Source organism: Talpa occidentalis, unplaced genomic scaffold (genome assembly GCF_014898055.3).
Source record: "Talpa occidentalis isolate TD23 unplaced genomic scaffold, MPIMG_talOcc4v2.1 talOcc4.12, whole genome shotgun sequence".
NCBI lineage: Eukaryota > Metazoa > Chordata > Mammalia > Eulipotyphla > Talpidae > Talpa > Talpa occidentalis.
Window position 1 is genome coordinate 19,846,880 of NW_023601212.1, and position 20,689 is coordinate 19,867,568.

Here is a 20,689-nt window from a genome sequence, read left to right on the forward strand (position 1 = left end):
TAAATTACGAAGGAATCCATGGCCATCTCTCTATTTAACCAGCGCTGTTAACACTACAATCTGTGTTTCAGTAGGACTGGTTATTGCTCTGATACGCTCTGATAATATTTTCTTCTGTATTCAAGGAGCAAAGTTCTTTTATATTCTAAGAGATACACACCTTTAACATTGACTTGATATTTAATACTTCAGATTTGAAGTTATTTGTGATTTCCTGTATCCTGTGTCATGTACTGTTCCAGTTCTTTCCAACAGACCTTTTTAAACATTGTGTTATTAAGTGATTTTACTTTACAGGGTTCAGGTCTATTCTCAGACATCTGATAACTCTAGACAAAGGACCAATGGAAAGTAGAAGGGTCTTTTCTTGGCTGCCTTCTTGTATTTGAAAGATTTATTTATGGAAAACTAAAGTTTGGTTTTTAGAGCTAGAAAAGGTGGCCCATTTTTGTGGGATTTTCCCCCACTAAATTTTCCAACTTTTTATAGAAAGCAGGCAGAATTTGCAGTCAGATGGATTAGTTCAGATCCGCTCTCTACCATTTGTTAACTAAGTCACCTTGAGAAAATTTCTTAGCCTCTTTAACTTAAAATTTCTTAGCCTCTTTAGCTTTTGTTTTGCTGATCTGTACATACACTATGATATTTGCTTCAAGGAATGTTGAACAATACTTTGAAAAGAATTATTTTATTACAGTGAGTTGATCATTTTTGTTTAAGGGTAATCTGAGGTACCTACTTTGAGAATTAAAAAAAAAATAAAGGCTATTGAGCTGAATCTCCCCTCTAGCATTTTTTTTTTCAGCCATAGAAGATGGTATAGAGTGACAAGTTCCTTCCCTTCTCCCAAATTACCTAATTTGATTCACCAGCGGTAGCCCCCATGTACTGTTTTATAACTTTGAAATTTTCATCTGGCTATATACTTTCAAAATTTCCTATTTCTCTGTGAGTGCTTATGTTCTGTGACTGTACAATAACCACTTTGTATAGCGTATTAATAGCTTATTAATTTAACTAGTAGAATGGTGATGGACAGTAGAATTTTAGATGTTTTCTCTCTTTTATACTTCTTTTCCATATTATTTTCAATGAACATTTTTAAAAATTATGCTGGAAATAAAACAAAATTTGAGAAAAAAATTATTGTTTTGAAATATGTTATTTCTTACGTCTGCCCCAGGTTAAAGGTCTTTCTTCTATTGTGCCTTTCTTTAAATATCATCTAGTGGCTCTCATGAAATGACTCCTGTGTCCTCCTGTGATCGTTTTACAGTGTCACCCTTGCTCAGTGAGGAGCCATGCTATGCCTTTTAGATATCCTTTTTCTCATAAAAATGAATTGCATAGTTAGAATTGTTTTAACTCTCCCTGGCAGTTCTGCAATTTTGACATTGCTTGGATATTTTATTGTTGGGCAGAGAAGAAATATTCACTCCTTTTGAGGTAATCACCTGTAAAGAGTACAGTTACTTCTTGAGATAAAGTTGCATTATTATGTATAGCCAAGTATCTGTGAAAGTTATGATAATTGATATAAACAGAGTCATAGAGCTACTGAACATTTTCTGCTCAGCTCCAGAGGTTAACAAAGCTCAGACTGTTGATTCTTGATTATACTCTTGATTATATACAACATAGCAGAAATTGCCTTCCAGTTAGAAAATTAACCTTATGAATTGTGGGTAAAAAGTGGATTTTCTTAAAATGCATTTCTCTTTGAATAGTGACGAATTTATATAATGGTTTCAGAAGAATATGCTTTTGTGAATAACTTCTAACATTGAGTCTTACAAGTAAGTATTCAAATTACTAACATATCTCTATTAAATTGATTCTACCACATAATAAACAGATATGCTGGACTTTGAAATTTCAGAATTTTTTTTGATATCAGCTCTTTAGTTTTGAAGGGCACACTAATCATTTGCTTTTACCCACTAAATCTTTTCCAGACTTGTGAATGAAATGCGGGAAATTAGTATTTCAGTTTACTCTCCTAACAAAGATTTAAAAATTGAGAAAATAAGGAACTTAAGAGCTAACTTAAATATCTTAAAAAGCTAAATTCAAGTAAGCGTGCTCAAAATGGTCCTCTCCATTCAGGCCTCTGATGCCCTCATAGTTAGCCACTCTATTTCTCAAATTATAAGCAAAGTTAGTTTTCTCATCATGAAAACTGTGAACATTCATTAACAACTGGTTTTATTTTGAGACTTACACAACAAACACCAAAGACTGAATTGTTGCTGTAATCCATGGGAGTTTTGAGATTGACGTCAAAACACCAATACAGCTGTATAAGCAGTGTAAATGGTATTTTTAAAGTCCCTGTTAGATCATCTTTTGACCCTTCCTTTTATCTTCATCCTTTCTCTTCCACTAAATAGGGGGGAAAAGCTATATAATTTTCTACCAAAGCTGTAATGATATACTTTAAAATAATATCCATATAATCGTTCTCTTGATTACCTTCCTCTGTGTCTACTTTTCCTATAGTATTCTATAGGAAATTGGACTTCATTTTTTAATTGGGTAGTAGTGGGAAAGAGAGTGAGATTTTTTAATTGGGTAGTAGTGGGAAAGAGAGTGGGAAAGAGAGTAGTGGGAAAGAGAGTGTTTGTTTTTAAGAATTACGTTTTTAGAACTGGGTTAGATTTATAGAAAAATTGAAAAGCTGGTATAGAGGGAACATGTACTCCCCATTCACGTCCAGATTCCTTATTGGCATATTACATTAGTGTAGTACATTTGTTAAAATCAGTGGAGTTTTAATGCGCTATTATTATTATTATTTTTAAAGATTTTTTTTTTTTTTATTCATGCATACAAGAACCGAGGTACAGGCCAGATGTGTGGGAGGGTGCGAGGATTCACCAGAGACAGAGCAGGGTGCAAAACAGGCAGAGTGACTGAAATACACTGCTGAGGGGAGCAGCAGGCGAGACAGGAGAGGTCTGCCGTGCCATGTGGGAGTCTCGCTGGCTGGCTGGCATCGAACCCACACTGCAGAGGCTGCGGACAGCCCCACAATGCTGCGCTCAACTGCCTGTACCACCAGGGGAGGCCCTTGATGCATTATTAACCAAAGTCCAAAGTTTATTTGATTTCCTTGGTGTGTGTGTGTGTGTGTGTGTGTGTGTGTGTGTGTGTGCGCGCGCGCGTGCGCACGCACGCACGTGCACCCATGAGTAACCCCTTACCTTTTATGTAATGTTCTTTTTCTATTTCAGAATCCAATCAAGGACACGACAGTACATTTAGTTGTCATGTTTTCTTAGGCTCCTCTTGGCCGTGACAGTTTCTCAGACTTGCCTTGCTTTTCATGATCTTCACAGTTTTGAAGATTTTTCGTCTGATGTTTTGTAGGAGGTCTGATATTGTTGTCACGATTAGATTGGAGCTTATGTGTTGTTGGAAGGAAGATCACCATTTTAAATTGCGTTTTCACCATATCAAGTGTACATAATATGAAAATAATTTTGTTGCTGGTGACCGTGATCACTTGGCCAAAGTAGTGTTTGTCAGATTTCTTCACTATAAAGTGTTAGAATATTCTGGTATGAATATTCTAGTTAGGTGAATGGCTCTTATAATTGGTTGGACTTTACCAAATTATATTGATAAATTGCTCACTGAAATGTTATTTTTACAAATAAATAAATAATACACTCAGCTAAAAGCAAAAGTTTTGCATGTTCAGCCTTTCACGTTTTATTTATTTATTTTTTATTGAAGTAACATTGCATTATAACATAAGTTTTATGGGTACATCATTAAAATTCAACATGTATATACTACATTAAATTTACCATTAAAAATCCAATTCTGTCCTTCACCAAACAGTTGTCTCCTTTTACTTACTCCCTTTTGGTAATATTATTAATTGGTCTTCAGGTTTTAATTTTGAAATAAAGGTTAATTTCCCTATGGAATGCTAGAGCTTTTGTGTTTCTTTAAAGCAACAACTTAGGTTTTAATAAATTTTTTTTAAGTTTTAATATTTTAAGTAGGAAGTTAGAGAAATTGGTCAGTGTATCAGCTGTTTAAAATCTGGATTTAACTCTCTTCCTTTTATCTTTTAAAAAAATACAACTTTTTTAATTTGTATTTTAAAAGACAAATTTAAAAGACAATTAACAACTAAAATTGCCCAGTTAAAAAATGGGCAAAGAACCTCAACATACACTTCTTTAAAGAAGACATTCCGATGGCCTATAAACAGATGAAAAAAGGTTCAAAATCACTTATTATAAGAGAACTGCAAATTAAAACCACACTGAGATAGCATCTCATCCCTGTGAGAATGGCCTTAAAAAAAGAACAGAATTAACAAATATTGGTGAAATTGTGGTGGAAAAAGAACTCTCATTCACTGTTGATGGGAATGCAAGCTGGACTAGCCCTTGTGGAAAATGGTGTGGAGATGTGTCAAGAAAATAAAAATGGAAATCCCATTTGACCCAGCAATACTGCTACTAGGTGTCTATCCAGACAAGTAAAGATCTAGCTACACCTATGTTCATAGCAGTACTGTTTACAATTGTTAAGTCATGGAACCATCCCAAGTGCTCTTCAACAGATGAATGGATAGAGAAACTGTGGCATATATATTCAGTGGAATATTATACAGCTGTGATGAAAGATGAAGAGGTGGCTTTTGGCACCTGGAGGTGATTATCTTGAATAAAATCAGCCAAAAAGTGAAAGACGGATTTTGGATGGCTTCACTCAATTGCAGAATAGAAATAACCCCCCAAAACAATTACATAAAAGCAATAGAAGAAATGAAACTTGAACTTGGTAAAAAAAAAAAATAGTTACCAGGGTGAATAGAGGAAAAGGTGAGGGGATAGGGCATGGAGGCAGACAGGGTATGGGCATGGGTGGTTTTGTGGAGGATTAAAAAAATACAGTTGACACATAATAAAGTTTACTTACTTTAAGTATATACTTTGATGAACTTTGGCAAAAGTATATAGTGTTAAATTACTGCCATAATTAAGATGTACATTTCCATCACCCCAAAAAGTTCATTTAGTCCCCTACATCAATTATCTGATTTCTGTCAAAAATACTGCATTTTTTAGAAGTTCATCTAAATAATATCATTGTCTGTTATCTGTGTCTGTTACTGCAGTGTTTTTTTTTTTTTATGTATCCAAGTTGTTGCATCTTGTAATAGTTGCACTGTTTTTCTTTCTGTATAGTATTCCATTGTGTGATTACAATATAAGCTTCTTTATAAACATGTTGACCTGTTGGTAGACATTTGGATTAGTTTCAGTAGTGGCTATTTTGAATAAACCTGAGCATTTGCATTTGAGTTTTTGTGTGATACATGCATTTTCACTTAACTATGGTAAGCACCTTGGGGGAGGATTGCTGATTTATATATATTTAACTCAATAACAAACTGTCGAACTATTTTCCAAACTATCATTTTACATTCTCTGCAGCAACGCATAAGTTTCAGTTGCTCCATGTACACGTCAGCACTTGGTATTATCAGTCATTAATTTTAGTCATTTTTGTGATGACCATTTCATTGTATTTTTTCTTCATATTTCTCTAATGACACTAAGTATTTAGTGTGCTCTTTGCCATTTGTTTTTCACCAGTGAAGTATTCTGAGCCTGGAATTTTCTTTAGGGGAGTATTTTTAACCAATAGTTGAAATCACTGTTTCATAAAGGCATCTAGTATTCTGACTTCAGACATCATATACTAATTACTAAATAGTCTTCTTATTTTAGAATAATGTTAGACTTTAGAAAAGTTGCAAAGTTAATCTAGAAAGTTCTCAGATAACTCACACCCAATTTTCTTCATTAACATCTTACTTTACTATGGTATATCTATCAAAACTAAGAAGCTGACATTGGTAAATTACTATTAACTAAACTACAGACTTTCTTTGGATCTCACCAGCTTTTCCATTAATTGTCTCTTTTTGTTCCATGATCGAGTTCAGGACACCACATTGCATTTAGTTTTCAAGTTTCTGTACTGTCTTCCAGTTTGTGGCAGTTTCTTAGTCTTTTTTTTTTTTAAGATTTATTTATGTATGCATACAAGAGCTGGGATATAGACCAGAGATGTGGTGGGTGAGAGGATTTACCAGAAACAGAGCAGGGAACAGAACAGGCAGACTGAATGAAATACACCGCTGAGGGGAGCAGCGGGCAAGGCAGGAGAGGTCTTCTGCACCATGTGGGTTTCTCCCTGGCCTGCCGGGCATCAAACTGGTGCTACAGTGGCTGTGGATTGCTTCATAGCGCAGTGCTTAACCCCCGGCTCCACCGGGGATGCCCCAGTTTCTAAGTCTTTTTTTTTTTTTTTCCCATGACCTTAAGGAGTCTTGAGTACTGGCCAGGTATTTTTTAAAATGTCCTCCTGTCTGGATTTGCTGCTATTTCTTATCAATTGTCTGGAGCGATGCAATTTTAGAAAGAATGCCATAAAGGAGAAATCCCCTTTTAATCTTATGAGTGATATATATATATATATATATATATATATATATATTTATAATATATATAAATGTTCACATGACATCCCTATGATAATCACTATAAATCTGGGCTAGAGTAGTAATTGCCAGATTTTTCTACTCAAAAGTTACTCTCTTTCTCTTTCCACACTCTGTTCTTTAGGAGCAAGTCATTCAAGTTCCGTCCACTTGGGTAGGGAGAAGTATCTACATATGATTTGGAATTCTTCTGTACGGAAGATTTATGTCTTCCCCTCCATCTATTTATTTATTCAACTAGGTCAGTATGGACTAATGTACATTGGTTTTGTACTTTGAATTCTAACCTAATACTGTATTTTTATTTTGTTGCTTATATTGTCCCAACCTGTTTCTTTTCCTTTTTTTTCCTTTTTATTTTTATTTATACAAGAGCTGGGGTACAGGTCAGAGTCACGGGAGGGTGAGAGTATTCACCAGAGACAGAGCCGGATAGCAGAACAGGCAGATGGACCGAAAGCACTGCTGAGGGGAGCAGTGGGCGAGGCAGGAGAGGCCTGCCTCGCCATGTGGGATTCTCCCTGGCTGGCTGGGAAGCGAACTGGCGCTACGGAGGCTGTGGACAGCTTCACAGCGCTGGGCTCAACCCGCTGCGCCACCAGGGAGTCCCCCCAACTTGTTTCTTAAGCACTTCCTTACTTTGTGGTACTATAAGGTATTCCAGGTGCATCTTATATTTTCTTTCCTCTGGTTATAGAATCTGCCATATTCCCCCATTCTTTTTTAATATTAGGAAATGGTATTTAGAAACCAAAATGTGAACTGCAGATGTGCTATTTGCTATTGCATTGCTTTTAGGCTCAGGACAGAGGAAGGTAATACATGTTTGTATACTAACCCATGTTCTCTATTGATCCATTTGTATACATATTAAGTTAAACATACATTCATTCTGATTTTAAATCAGTACTATGGGTTTCATACTAGTCTTCCTTTCTTGTTTATGTGACTTCCTTATCTCACAGTGAGAAACCTGTATTTATATCCACTTACCTATTAGTTCAACCCCAGCTGAAAAGCTATTTCAGAACTGGTAATGCCTATACCCACAAAAGCAAAATGTTCAGTTAGTGTTGAGTGTTTATTTTTGTCATTAGTCATACACTTTCTGGTCAAAACAATGTTTTCCAAATTAATTAGGCCAGTTCCTTTCTCCCTACCCCTTCAGTGTAGTATATCATAATTTGTAATGCAGTTAGATTAATTTGTCACAGTCTGCATGTCATGTTAGACTCTTGGACATTTTTGGTTGATGATTTTTTGGTGGTTGTTTGGTTATTATTCATTAACGTTTGTTTTTCATAGTGTGTAGATCTGTGAGTTCTAACTAGAGTAGAGTCATGGGTCCACCAGCATAGTATTGTACAGAGTAGATTCTGCACTGGAAGTGTTCCCCCGAGTGTCTCCTATGTAGTTAACTACTCTCCCCCTCCCTAATCACTAGTACCTCTGATCTGTTTTAATTTTGCAGTTTCCAGTGTTCTATGAATGGAATGATATGAAAGGTTTAGGATTTTGCTTCTGACTTTAACATAGCAAAATGCATTTAAGATTTATCCATATTGTTATGTGAGTTGTTCATTCTTTTAAAATTGTTAAATAGTAATCAATTGTATGGATAAATGATTGTTTATCCATTCCCTTGTTGAGAAGATGGTGGTTTCCAGTTTTTAATAATTATGAGCAAATCTGCTGTAAAAATCCATGGACAGGTTTTTATGTAGACTTATATTTTCAAATCACTTGTGTGAGTTCTGAGTCACATGCTTAGTCGTATCACCAGTCTATTAAGTATTTATAAATTATGAATTCAGTAATTTTGTTCTTTTGTATTGCCCAAGGAAATCATTAAAGTCATTTGTAGTAGTTTAGAAAATCTACAAAATCTACTCATCCAGAGCCTCCCTCGTGGCGCAAGGGGTTAAGCACCGCACTATGAAGCAATCCAAAGCCTCTACAGCACAAGTTCCATCCCCGACCCGCCAGGGAGCAACCCACACGGCAAAGCAGACCTCTCCTGTCTTCCCCACTGCTCCCCTCAGCAGTGTATTTCAGTTAGTCTGCCTGTTCTATTCCCCACTCTGTCTCTGGTGAATCCTCTCACACCCGCCCCCAACTTCCCCCTCACCATCTCTGGCCTGTGCCCTAGCTCTTGTATGCATAAATAAATAAATCTTTTTTAAAAAATGTACTCATCCATCTATGAATAGATTTTTGGTACTTTTATTGATTTATTGCAAAATGTATTTGCCAAAGTATGGGACCTTGGAACCTTATTCTTTGTACATCACTAACTGTGATTCTGAATTTATAAACAAATTCACAGAATCCTGGGCTAATATTTATGTGATTGAAATGTATACTGGGCTTTAAGATTATGTATTTAATGTTTTAGGGGATATATTTCATAAAGCAGTGTATATATATATCATATATTACTAATATATTGATCCCGCATGTGTGTAAATTGTCAAGTTGGGTGATGCTTCAGAAAAGGAAAGAGGCTAATATATATCTAATATATAGTAATATATCAGTCTTCTCATTATGGCACTGCAATTGTTAGAGAGCAGTGTTTGAGATAAATTATTGTTTTATCAAAATTATGTGATTTCTGAGGATTAGATTGAAAGTGAATGTGTTTCTTCACACTCCCTTATTCTACAGAAAGTGGCAGGGATGCTAGTTAAAAGAGTTTCAGATATAATGCCTGGGGCATAGTTAAAGACCAGGACAAATTTACAGTAATCAAACAGAGAGTAGCAGGAAGAAATTTTAATCTTCCCAGGTTTGGTTACATCTTAGTAAGACTTTATTGGGGCAGAAAATATTTTTCCTCCTCCCATTTTATCTGTTGTTCTTCCACCCCCATCTCCTGTCCCAAATTGTCATTTAAGGGGTCACATACCACAAAAGTAGGCTCTTTCTTTGACAAATCCTAATTTATTGTGTTTATTTGGTTTTATTTAGGAAAAGGAGCAGTAGCAACAACAAAATTTTAAGATATTTCAGGAACTCTATTTTTGGTAGACACACTGATGTTTTTCTAAAATTCATTCTTTATTCAGGAATTTCTGGAGAAAATTATGTTTTTGTGGCTCTATAATTGGATCTTTAACAAGCATTCTTAATTTCATGGGAGTTGGTTGGCCTGCGCCCTTAAAAAACTGTCAGCTACATCTTTGCTTTCTTTGTCATTTATGGAGTTTTCCTAGAGCAGTATACATGGTTGCTGTCCTTTGCCTTCCCATTAGCAGCGTTGGGCTTCAGTTGGTGATGGTAGATGATTGGGGGTGGAGAAGAGGTGGGGTTTCTTCATATCATCCCTCTTGTGGTCAGTGAAATCATCCGACAAAATGCCTTTCCAAGGATGTCGAGTGTATGTATAAAGGGAAAGCCTAGGATTGTTAAGGGAGTGGTGTTTGGGTGAGGATTTCATTCTCTGTTTCCTGGAAACAAGCCTTTTGAGCTTTCACTGTCTGCTGATTTGTCCGGTGATCCAGGTAATCTGTAGTAGTCTTTGTTTTCTCTGTGGTGTATGAAATGTAGCAAAATGGTAGAAAAATAGCTTCAGTGAAAGGGATGTACCTTTAACAGAGGAATAAATAAAAAAGGATAAGGATATCTTTACATTGCTCATTTTTTTACAATAGGATTTGAGGTTTTTTCATATTTTAAAAAGTCTAATTTAACCTAAAGGAAGAAAATTTTTAGTTAGTTTTGAAAACCTGTGCTTTAATTGCTTAGCTTGAGAACAAAGGTTTTAACACCCAGCATTGCTGGAATATTTTTCCAGAAGGATAGGATGAAACATCCTTCTTTTACCTTCTTAGACCTGAATTGCTGTAATGTCTTGAATCTTAGCTGGGGACTTTGATTTATTATTCTGTGAATTGTGATTTAATTATCTGAAGCTTCAGGATGGTTGTTTCCCTTTGATACCCCAGGGTCCTTGGATGGGGAATGCAGGGTGGGTGGGTATTTATCCTATAGTGGGGGAAGGGAATGCTTTTACAAAGTAATCTTCATTATTGCTTTTTCATTTGAAACCAAATTGAAATGAAGTCATTTGGAAAAGGGGGTATCAGAAACACCAAACACTCTTACCAATTTGAATTATTTTATCCTTTGTTTAGTTTCTGGTATTTCTGCTCTTGTCAGCTAAAATGTTGGTTATAAACATGTAGGAGCTGCTGGATTACTATGTGATGGCACTAGAATTGCATTCCAGTTTGTGTGTGTGTGTTTGTGTGTGTGTGTGTGCACGCGCGTGTATGCTTGCAGTGAGATCTGTGAATACGGAACCAGCAGCATGAGTGTGAAAAGTAGAAGTGGAATAAAATACTGCAGGCTTTTTGTTTTCTTCTGAAGGTGTTTTTATGGTGAAAGTTATTTCTTGTCTATAGAAAGACCCAGGACCTATAGCTATTCAGTGCTACAGACTTTTCTGTTCATAAGAGGCTGACCAAAAACATTTTAAACATACCCTGAAACTTTCATTAATTTCATTATTTCCATTACAGTGATAAGAGTTACACTGTTTGCCACATTTTGAAGCCTGAATATTAATAACTGCTTATTAGTATTTACTCATTTAGATATACATAAGGTTTATAGTCTAGTAAAGGATATAAAGAACTTGTGCATCTGATTCACTATTTTTGGTGCTAGAATACATTAGTTGGTTATATACTTATGTACTGACATGTAGGTATAAACTACTCCAATAGTCCTCATAACAATCCAGTGACAAAATTACCACCATTCTTCTTTTATAGATGAGGACATAGATATTTCGAGAGCTTACCCCTCAAACTCCAAAAACACTTCGCTGTTTCCATAGCAACAGAGTAAGACAATGCCTTGACATCCAAAAAAGTGATGCTAGTAGTTTTAACAGGAGGTAGAGACCTTAGTTTTTGCCAAAAACTGATTGGTTAAGTCACTTACTTTAATCTGTGTGAAGATTGAACTAGGTCACCAGAAGTTCAATTCTAACATTATATGATTCTACTCATTGTAAGAGATTTTCATGTTTGGCTTATTGAAGTACATGTTATTACTTTGAAGTTTTTATTATCAATATATCTAGTTTCCATTCCTGTTTCTTAGAACCTGGTCTGCTTTTCTTGTGGGGTGGGGTGGGGATAATGACACTAATGTTTATTACCACCTAATATATTGCAGTGTGCATTTATTAAGATCATTTTTGTCTCTTGTCCCTCCCATTCCCTTCTCCCAAATACATTGCAAGGACCTAGACTACAGAGTGCCTGACATGTAGTATGCAATTATAAATCTGTGTATTGAATGAATGAATGAATGAATGGGAAACAGACTTATCTCATACATTGTCAGACTATGTAAGTATGTTCATGTTTTTTAATCTTCATAAATTCTTTAAGGGCTAAAATTACTCAGTTTACTGTTACAACGATCCTTTAAGAAACTAGTGTGAGAATCTTTAAAAAAGAAAACCTAAATAATGATTATGTTTAGTTAAGTAAACTTAACTTTGCTGGAATTTCAACATACAGAATTATTGATAGTACAGATCTTGATAACCATAGATTTACTCAATATTGTATTTTAAAATGCTTTAAAGTTTTATTAAATGATTCCATATAAGCAAAGAGAAACATGGTAGCAAAGTTCCTTTTTGGCTTAGTTTACAATGGGTAGAAAATATTTAGATCATTGGTCTTACACTTAAAAGATATTTCATAAAATATGGCAGTGTTTATTGATTTTTGGTGTGCTTGAATATTAAGCTTTTTGAGATTTTTTAACAGCTTTATTGAAGAATAATTGGTGTGCAATAAACTATATATATAAAGTCTACAGTTTGGTAGATTTTGATATAGGTACACATCTGGGAAGCCATCCACCATAATCAGGAGAATAAATATGTCCATTACCCAAAAAGCTTCCTTGTTCCTTCATGTGTTTTGTGGATCTTCCCTTTCATCAATCTTCAGGTACCAACTAATATTAACACTATAGGTTTGTTGCATCTTCTTGCTTTTTTTATCATTGTAGATTAATTTGTGTTTTCTTGAATTTTATATAATTGGAATCTCATTGTTCTTTTTTTTGTTGAACTTCTTTCATTATGCATAATTATTTTAAAAGTTGTCCATGTTCCTGTGTATTGCAAAGTAATATTCTAATTTCAGGACATACTATATATAGTCTGTTAATCCATTCATCCCTTGATGAACATTTGGGTTGTTTCAAGTTTTTGAGTATTAAGAATAAATTGCCTTGAGGGGCCTCCTTGGTCATCGGGGGTTAAATCTCATCACTGTCACCACTAAGGCTTGAGTTCTATCCCCTGCCAGGGAGCTAATCCACGTACGGTACAGCAGACCCCTCCTGTCTCGCCCACTGCTCCCCTTGACAGTGTATTTCAGTGAAATCCACCTGTTCTGCTCCCCACTCTGTTTCTGGTGAGTTCTCTCACTCCCCGCACTTCTGGCCTACACCCCAGTTCTACGCAAAAAACAAAAAACAAAAAAAAAAGAAAGCGCTTTATTCATACATGTCTTTCTAGGGTTGTAGGCTTTCATTTCATTTCTCATTGTTCATTGCTAGGACAATATGTAAAATTTGTAATTTTACAAATTGATGGTTGATTTTGAATCCTGCAACCTCACTTAAACTTACTAATTAGCTCTGACAGCATTTTTGTTGATTGGAATTTTCTTCATAGATCATTATGTAGTCTACGAAGAGACAGTTTTGTTTCTTTCCAACCTGGATGTCTTTTTTGTTCTTTTTTTTTTTTTTTTTTTTTTTACTTTACTGTATATACTACAATGTGGAGTAGAAGTGGTGTGAGGGGAGGTGGGAAGTGAGATGTGGAGGTGGCTCTGGGGCAGGTGGGAGGAGAGAATTGGAGGTGCAAAATTCAGTTCCTGATCATGGGGTAGAGGGATCTTTCAGTTTTTTACCATTAAAAGTATGATGCTAGCTGTAGGTTTTTTATGGATATCATTTATCAGATTAGGTTTTTTAGGAATGTTTATTATTATAACACTGGAAATGTAATTGATACCACTACAGGCCACAAGTTAAAATTTCTTTATATAGTATGTAGACTCCTGTTGTGCTCACTACCGTTCATCTCTCTAGACATCAGTACTTTCTTCCACCTCAACCCACATGCTTCAGTCATGCTGAACTATTTGCATTTTCTCCAAACACATCAGCATATGCTTCTGCCTTTGCTTAGAATTTGTACTCTTGTCTCTTTTCCTTGGTTGAATTATTAATTTGTTCAACAGATATTTATTGAACACTTTGAAGAACTGTGCCAGGTCCCGGGTTTACTGGGTACTTACTGGGCTCTCTAATGATTATAGACCAACATTAAAGACAAAATAATTAAATAATTACAAAATGTGGTAAATGATAGTTTAAAAAAATGGTAATTATGGGGCACAGTAAAAGGAGGAAAATATTTTAAATTATGGAAGAGGGGTCAAGAAAGGCCTCTCTGAGGTAGCATCCTTGACACAAAGACCTACAGTATACTTACTGAGAAGTTGGGTTAGTGGGGATGGTGCCCTAGATAGAGCACTATGCAAGATACCCATTTTTTTAGGGGAGACAGTTGTGGCTAAAGGATAGTGAGTGAGCCAGGATAATGGTAGAGATTAAGATTAGAATTGTAATAAGAGCTATATTTTATATTTGGTCTTTGCTTGCCATGTTTGGTGTTTTCAGTTTTTTCCTAAATGGAAGAGGAAGGTATTAAAAGAACTTAAGCAGGGGAGGCACATAATATATAAAATTTGTGTTTTGAAATTATATGGCTGCTATCTGGGAAAATGAATTGGATGTTCTATGCAAGACTAGAAGTGGCAAGATCTTTTAAACTATTTGGATAATTTAGGCTTGAGACAAGGTAACTAGCTGTAAGCTAGCAACGCAAAGGTCAGGAATAGACAAATTTGAGATATGCATTGGAGTTAGAATCAGTAGGATACAGTGGGTTTTGATACATATGTACATCTGAGAAACCATGCACTACAATCAAGATAATAAACTCCATGAAAATAGGGAGTTTCATTTGTTTTGTGTCTTCAACCTCTGACTGCAGTGCCTGGAATACAGTAAATATCCAATAAACATTGTGAATGGATGGGAGTGAGATGCACTCACTGCATGTGGGGACTGAGAGAGAGAATGGTGTCATTAATGACTTCCAGATTTCTGCCTAGATTATTAGCTCAGTGGATCGAGGTCTATTTATTGAGATGGAGAAGCAGATTTTGAGAGTCAAAGTAAGAATTTAGTTTTGATTTTATCAAATTTGTCCTGTCAGTGGGATATCTAAATGGATCTGCCCAGAAGGCAGTTGGTTGGCGCATATCCTAAACCTAGGAATGTGTCTGCATGCTTTTCCCCCCTTTGATTTTACTTTCTGCTGTTCTGAGTCTTCATAGAATCCTCTCTCTTATTCTATCCACATACCTACCTATTGCTTTCAATGTATAGATTGTATAGATTGATGTACATTTCAGGTCGGTGATTCTTATGTTTAGGGAAATCTGTTTCCTGTTCAAGCTTACCAAGACTTCCTTGGTATGGATCCAGAATTTAATAGAGTTGGCAAGTATGTTTTGTAATTAGTGGTTTAAGGTTATAATCATGTCCTTCTTTCATGAATGATGAAATTTCCCCTCTCTATTTTTGCTTTTAGTGTCAAGGGAGGCTAGTGGCATAAAATTACTTTTTTGGTCTCTTCCTTCCTTACCTAGAATTTAATGCATATTTATTGAGAGAATGAGGTGTTTGTAAAAATGTTGCCATGAGGAAGCATACTCAGATGAAACCGATTTCTCCTTAGATGTGTAGCTGGCAAGCTGCCCATATGCAAGTAGATATTAACTCCACCACTTGGGATTTGGAGATGCAGATTCTGTAGGATTGGAAGTTCTTTTGTTAACAGTTTATATTGGCTTACCTTTTCTTTAAACTAAATAAAGAGGAGCCTCCCTGGTGGGCCTCCCTGGTGGCTATTCGCAGCTACTCCAGCACAAGTTCGATCCCTGGCCAGGGAGCTACCCACATGGCGCAGCAGACCTCTCCTGATTCTCCCACTGCTCCTCTAAGCAGTGTATTTCAGTACATCTGCCTGTTCTGTTCCCCACTCTGTCTCTGGTGAATCCTCTCCCCACCCCTACCTCTGGCCTGTACTCCAGTTCTTGTATGCATAAATACATAAACCTTGAAACCAACTAAATAAAGAGTGAGTACTTCCTAGCAAAATATTTTGTAGTTAATTAACCATATCTCACTTCCTGAATCTCACTCATGTGAAAACTTTTGGTTAACTGTAAAAATCTATCCAATGGAAAGAAAATGCTTTGTTGTAAGGTGGTGGTCTAGAGGTTGAGAGCAGGTCATGTGAGAGTTTGAATCAAAGGTTCTCCATCTGTTGCTTATATAAGTTACAGAATCTCTTTGAACTTCACATTTCTCTGCTATAAAATAAGGCTAAAAATAGTATCTTACAGAATTATTAGAATAAACGAGCTAATGTATATAAACTACTTAATGCAGTAAGTGACATATGGTTACTCAGAACTCATCAAGTAAATTTTAGCTATTATCATGATTTAAATTGATAATCATTATTCTTATCATGGATTATGTAGGACATATATGGAGCAGTCTGCCTAGCATAGTTGGATGTTCCTCAATAGATCCTTGGGTCCAAATGAGTATTTGTCAGGGAAATCCAACCCCAGGAAATATGGAAAGGCTTACTGTATTATTTTTTACCTCTCTATGTTTATTTCCAGCCAGTTCACCTCTTTAAATATAAACACAGCAGAATAGTTTTTCTCATTACAATTCAGAAACTGGGCCTCCCTGGTGGCGCAGGGGTTAAAATCTCAGCACTATCAAGCTATCACCAGCCACCGTGGCATGAGTTCAATCCCCTTCCAGGGAGCTACCCACATGATGCAGCAGACCTCTCCTGTTTGGCCCACTGCTCCCCTCAGCAGTTTATTTCAGTACATCTGCCTGTTCCGTTCCCCACTCTTGTCTCTGGTGAATCCTTTCACCCTACCGCCCCTCTGGCCTCCACCCCATTTCTTGAATGCATAAATAAATAAAAAAATAGAATATTTAAAAAAAAAAACACCAAAAAATTCAGAAACCTTTGCTCTGATGATGAGCCCATTTAAATTCAGGTTTGAGCAATGATAGAAAATTAAGCTGGGTTCCTTTAATGGAGACTCTAGCCTTTCACTCTTCTTCACCATCCCAGTGTAGAATTTTTTTCAGAAACTAAATAGCTTTATCTAGCAGGATCTTCCTGCTTTTACCAGTGGAACAGTACAAAGGCCACATTGAGCATAGCTGCTGGGGAAACCCTTTTTCCTTCTCTGGCCTGTAAATGCGGTTCTGTCTCTCTGAAAAGCCCTGACATCAGCTCTTGGAAAAATCCAAATACTTGTGTTAGAACAAGTGCCGAAACACTTGCCTGGGCAGGGACTATACTTCTAAGTTTACCAAATGCCTTTCAGTCATGTTACACTCATGTCATGTTATGCTTAAAAAAATAAATAAATAAAAATATGAGTTTCAGACATTATCTAGAAAAAATAGGGTAGAGAGGACAGTTTAAGGGCCTCACTCCGCCCCCTGCCCCCTCCGCCATTCTTTTCCTAGTGTCTCCTCCTGTTATTCTTTTTCCTAAATAAAATCTAACTTCAAGGTAAAGTGGAATTCATGCTTGGCAGGGTCAGGCTATATCAACATTATGAACTTTTTGTGGTGGTCTCCACATGTTTAGGTGCTTCATAAATATTAGATTTGGGAGGCAAAATATAGTGTTACTATAAACATAGACTGAATTTGACTTTGTTCGTGTTCAAATCTATGGAATATGAAGGTATATTCATACATCAGACCATTCCTTTAAAACATGAATCAGGGGCCTCCATGGTGGCACAAGGGGTTAAGCACAGCACTGTGAAGCTATCCACAGCCTCTGCAGCATGAATTTGATCCCTAGCAGCCAGGGAGCTACCCACATGGCACAGCAAACCTCTCTGACTCACCCGCTGCTCCCCTCAGCAGTGTATTTCAATAGGTCTGCCTGTTCTCCTCACTCTGTCTCTGGTGAATCCTCTCACCCCCCCCCCCACACCTCTGGCCTGTACCCCAGTTCTTGTGTGCATAAATAAATAAATCTTTTTTTAAAAAAAACATAAATCAGGTCATGACTTAAAACCTTCCATTGGTTTCCATTGTGCTTTGATTTTGTTACATGACTCATGTTCTTACATCCTTTCACCCCTGTCTACATCTTTGATCTCATCTCAGTATAGCTCTAATGGTCATTTTCTATAGTCAAGCTACAGTGAACTTTGTGTTTCAAAAATACATTAGGCTGGGCCTCCCCGGTGGCTCAGCAGTTGAGCGCTGGGTTGCGAAGCTGCCCGCAGCCTCTGCAGTGCCGGTTCGATCCCCGGCTGCTCCCCGGCCACCGGAGGAGGGTCCCGCATGGCGCGCAGACCTCTCCTGCCGCCCACTGTTCCCCTCAGCAGTGTACTTTGGTCCTTCTGCCTGCTCTGCTCCCCGCTCTGGCTCTGGTGAATTCTCTCACCCTCCCGCACTTCTGACTGTACCCAGTGCATGTATAAACAAAACAAATAAATAAATAAATAAAATGCCTCTATTTAAAAAAAAAAATACATTAGGCTGATCTCTCTTATAATCCTTATATTAGCAGTTCCCTTTGCCTACAACTCGCTATCCCTAGATTTTCTCATAACTGGCTCTTTTAAGTATTGACTCAAAAACCTTAGAGATCTTCTTTGAGTAAACTGAATTAACTCATTTAGTCACAGTCACATCTCTTTTATTTTTTTTCATAGCACTTACCACTATCTGAAATTATTTTGGTAGTTTCTTGTCTAGTTAGGTTTCTAATAGATTGTAAGCTTCTTGAGAGCAGAGACATTTACTTGTTCGCTGATGTAACCTCCAGTATCTAGCACAGTGTTTGGCATAGATTGCTGTTTGTGTTATTTAGTATGTATTTGGCTGTCATAGGAAACCTAAATTGACCTGACTTAATCAGTAAGGGCATTTACTGGATCACATAAAAAGAAGTCTAGAGGTAAGCTTCAGATTTTTTTTTATTATATAATAATGTTTATTTGAAAATAATAAATTTTAATATATCTCTTGCTCAAATACTCAAATACTAATATAGAAGCTTCAGAGATTTTTGATTTAGTGGCTTCATCTATCAAAGGCCCAGGTTCTTTACATTTTTACTTTCTTGCCATCCGTGTCACCTCTATCCTGAACTAGTACTTAAGAATACTGAGAACAATCAGCCTACTTGCTTCCTTACTCATGTCCAGTGGGCGAGAAGAAAAGATTCATGTGTATATCTTTTTCTTAACAGTGAAAAAATACTTTCACAGATGCTTCCTGTGAACCTTGTTTCTATTCTCGTTTTCTCTTTTTGACCCAAGAATGGAATTACCATTAGGCCAAAAAGCCCATCTCTGTTGCTGTAAATGTCGTTGACTTCCCCGAGTCAGCAGGTTTCTGAGGAAAGTAGTAGATAACTGAATAAACTTGGTGTTTTCTAAGAAGGAAGACTGTTATTTATGGATTGAGAATCAGTTATATCCTCTATAATCTAAATAGAATTTTTTTTAATGAGTGAATTCATTTAGTAAACATGTACTGGATTATCAAGAATGTGCACAAAACTATACTGTTAATTAGAATACAAAAATCAGATAATTTAAGTATATCATTTAAATTAACAGAATATTAAAAATTATTATGAAAGTCAATTGATTTACTAAAATAATTTTTCTGACATTCAAAAGATGTCAGAAAGCAAAAAGTAGAAACAATAGATGAGACAAAAGGCAAACAGCAAGATGATAAACTTAAACCTCTCCATATCAATAATCACATTAAAGATAAATGGTCTAAATATCCCAATTCAGAGATTATCAATTTGATAAAACATAAAAGCTTAACTATTGCCTATAAAAAACACACTTTAAAAGTATACATATAGTTCAAATGTAAAAAGATGGGAAAAGCTGTGCTATGCAAATGCTAGTCAAAAGAAGGCTAGAATGACTACATTAATGTCAGATAAAGAAGACTTTAGAGCAAAAATATTATTAGAGATAAAGAAAGTCATTTGATAATGATAAAAGAGAAAAAAGATGTAACAAACAGTTCTGAACTTATAAATTAGTAAGAGAACTTCAAAATTCATGAAACAAAATTGATGCAATTGTTTTTTTTTTTTTTAAAGATTTATTTTTTATTTATACAATAGCCAGGGTATAGACCAGAGACGTGAGAGGGCGAGAGGATTCACCAGAGACAGAGTGGGAAGCAGAACAGGCAGACAGACTGAAAGCACTGCTGAGGGGAGCAGCGGGTCACAGCAGGAGAGGTCTGCTTTGCCATGTGGGGGAAACCCCCCCCCCACACTACATTGGCTGCGGACAGCTTCACAGCGCAGCGCTCAACCCACTGCGCCACCAGGGAGTCACCCCCCCAAAAAAATCGATGCAGTTGTGAGGACAAATTGACAGATCCATTCATTGTCAATTTCCGTATCCCTATAACATCTTATTGGGGTACACAATTCAACATATAACAAATGTAATGGTTCCCAATTTAGGAATTGTTTTCATGTTTAATGCAAGGAATCTAAGAGTCTCTATATATACTTATTGTATAGTTCATATACTTCAGAGTATTGCATCTTCCCTATCTACTTTTTTTCCCAATGAAATGATATAGTTAGTAAAATACAGATTTGTTTTCAAATATGAATTCATTGTAGCCTTTTGACATTTATTCAATTTGTGAATAATACACCTTTAACTGCTACTACGTGGGTCCCTATTTTGCTTTTACTTTAAACAGAGATAGAGATCATCTATATTATATCACACATTGTCACTTGGGCAGCAGCATAATGTTACCCTGGCCCAGTGTCTTACAAGGTCTCTTCCTAAAATAGCCCCAATCACCTTCACAAAGGTAGGCATAAGTAAATAGGATTGAGCTAGGGGACTGGTGCATCCTCTCTGTTTATCTGATACACACACAGATTCCTCTTATTTCTAGTCCAAACTCCCA

General features: G+C 36.3%; 1 protein-coding gene and 1 long non-coding RNA gene across 8 annotated transcripts in view; one reads left to right on the forward strand and one right to left on the reverse strand.

Moving 5' to 3' along the window:
- The window catches only part of ARHGEF12 (Rho guanine nucleotide exchange factor 12), a 126,839-nt gene that overhangs the window by 26,763 nt on the left and 79,387 nt on the right, over positions 1–20,689 (forward strand). Inside the window, exon 1 of one of the 6 annotated variants that reach the window (XM_054693151.1) lies at positions 6,708–6,773. The exons of the other annotated variants lie outside the window; for them this stretch is intronic. The gene's annotated coding sequence lies outside the window, so the exon portion shown is untranslated. Of the gene's footprint in view, positions 1–6,707; positions 6,774–20,689 lie in introns of those variants that run through there. 6 annotated transcript variants of the gene reach the window in all.
- Positions 9,567–20,689, reverse strand: part of LOC129145469 (uncharacterized) — an 84,740-nt gene continuing 73,617 nt past the window's right edge. For both annotated transcript variants that reach the window (XR_008551055.1, XR_008551053.1), the window contains one exon: positions 9,567–10,120. This is a non-coding gene — a long non-coding RNA (uncharacterized LOC129145469). The remainder of the gene's footprint in view (positions 10,121–20,689) is intronic.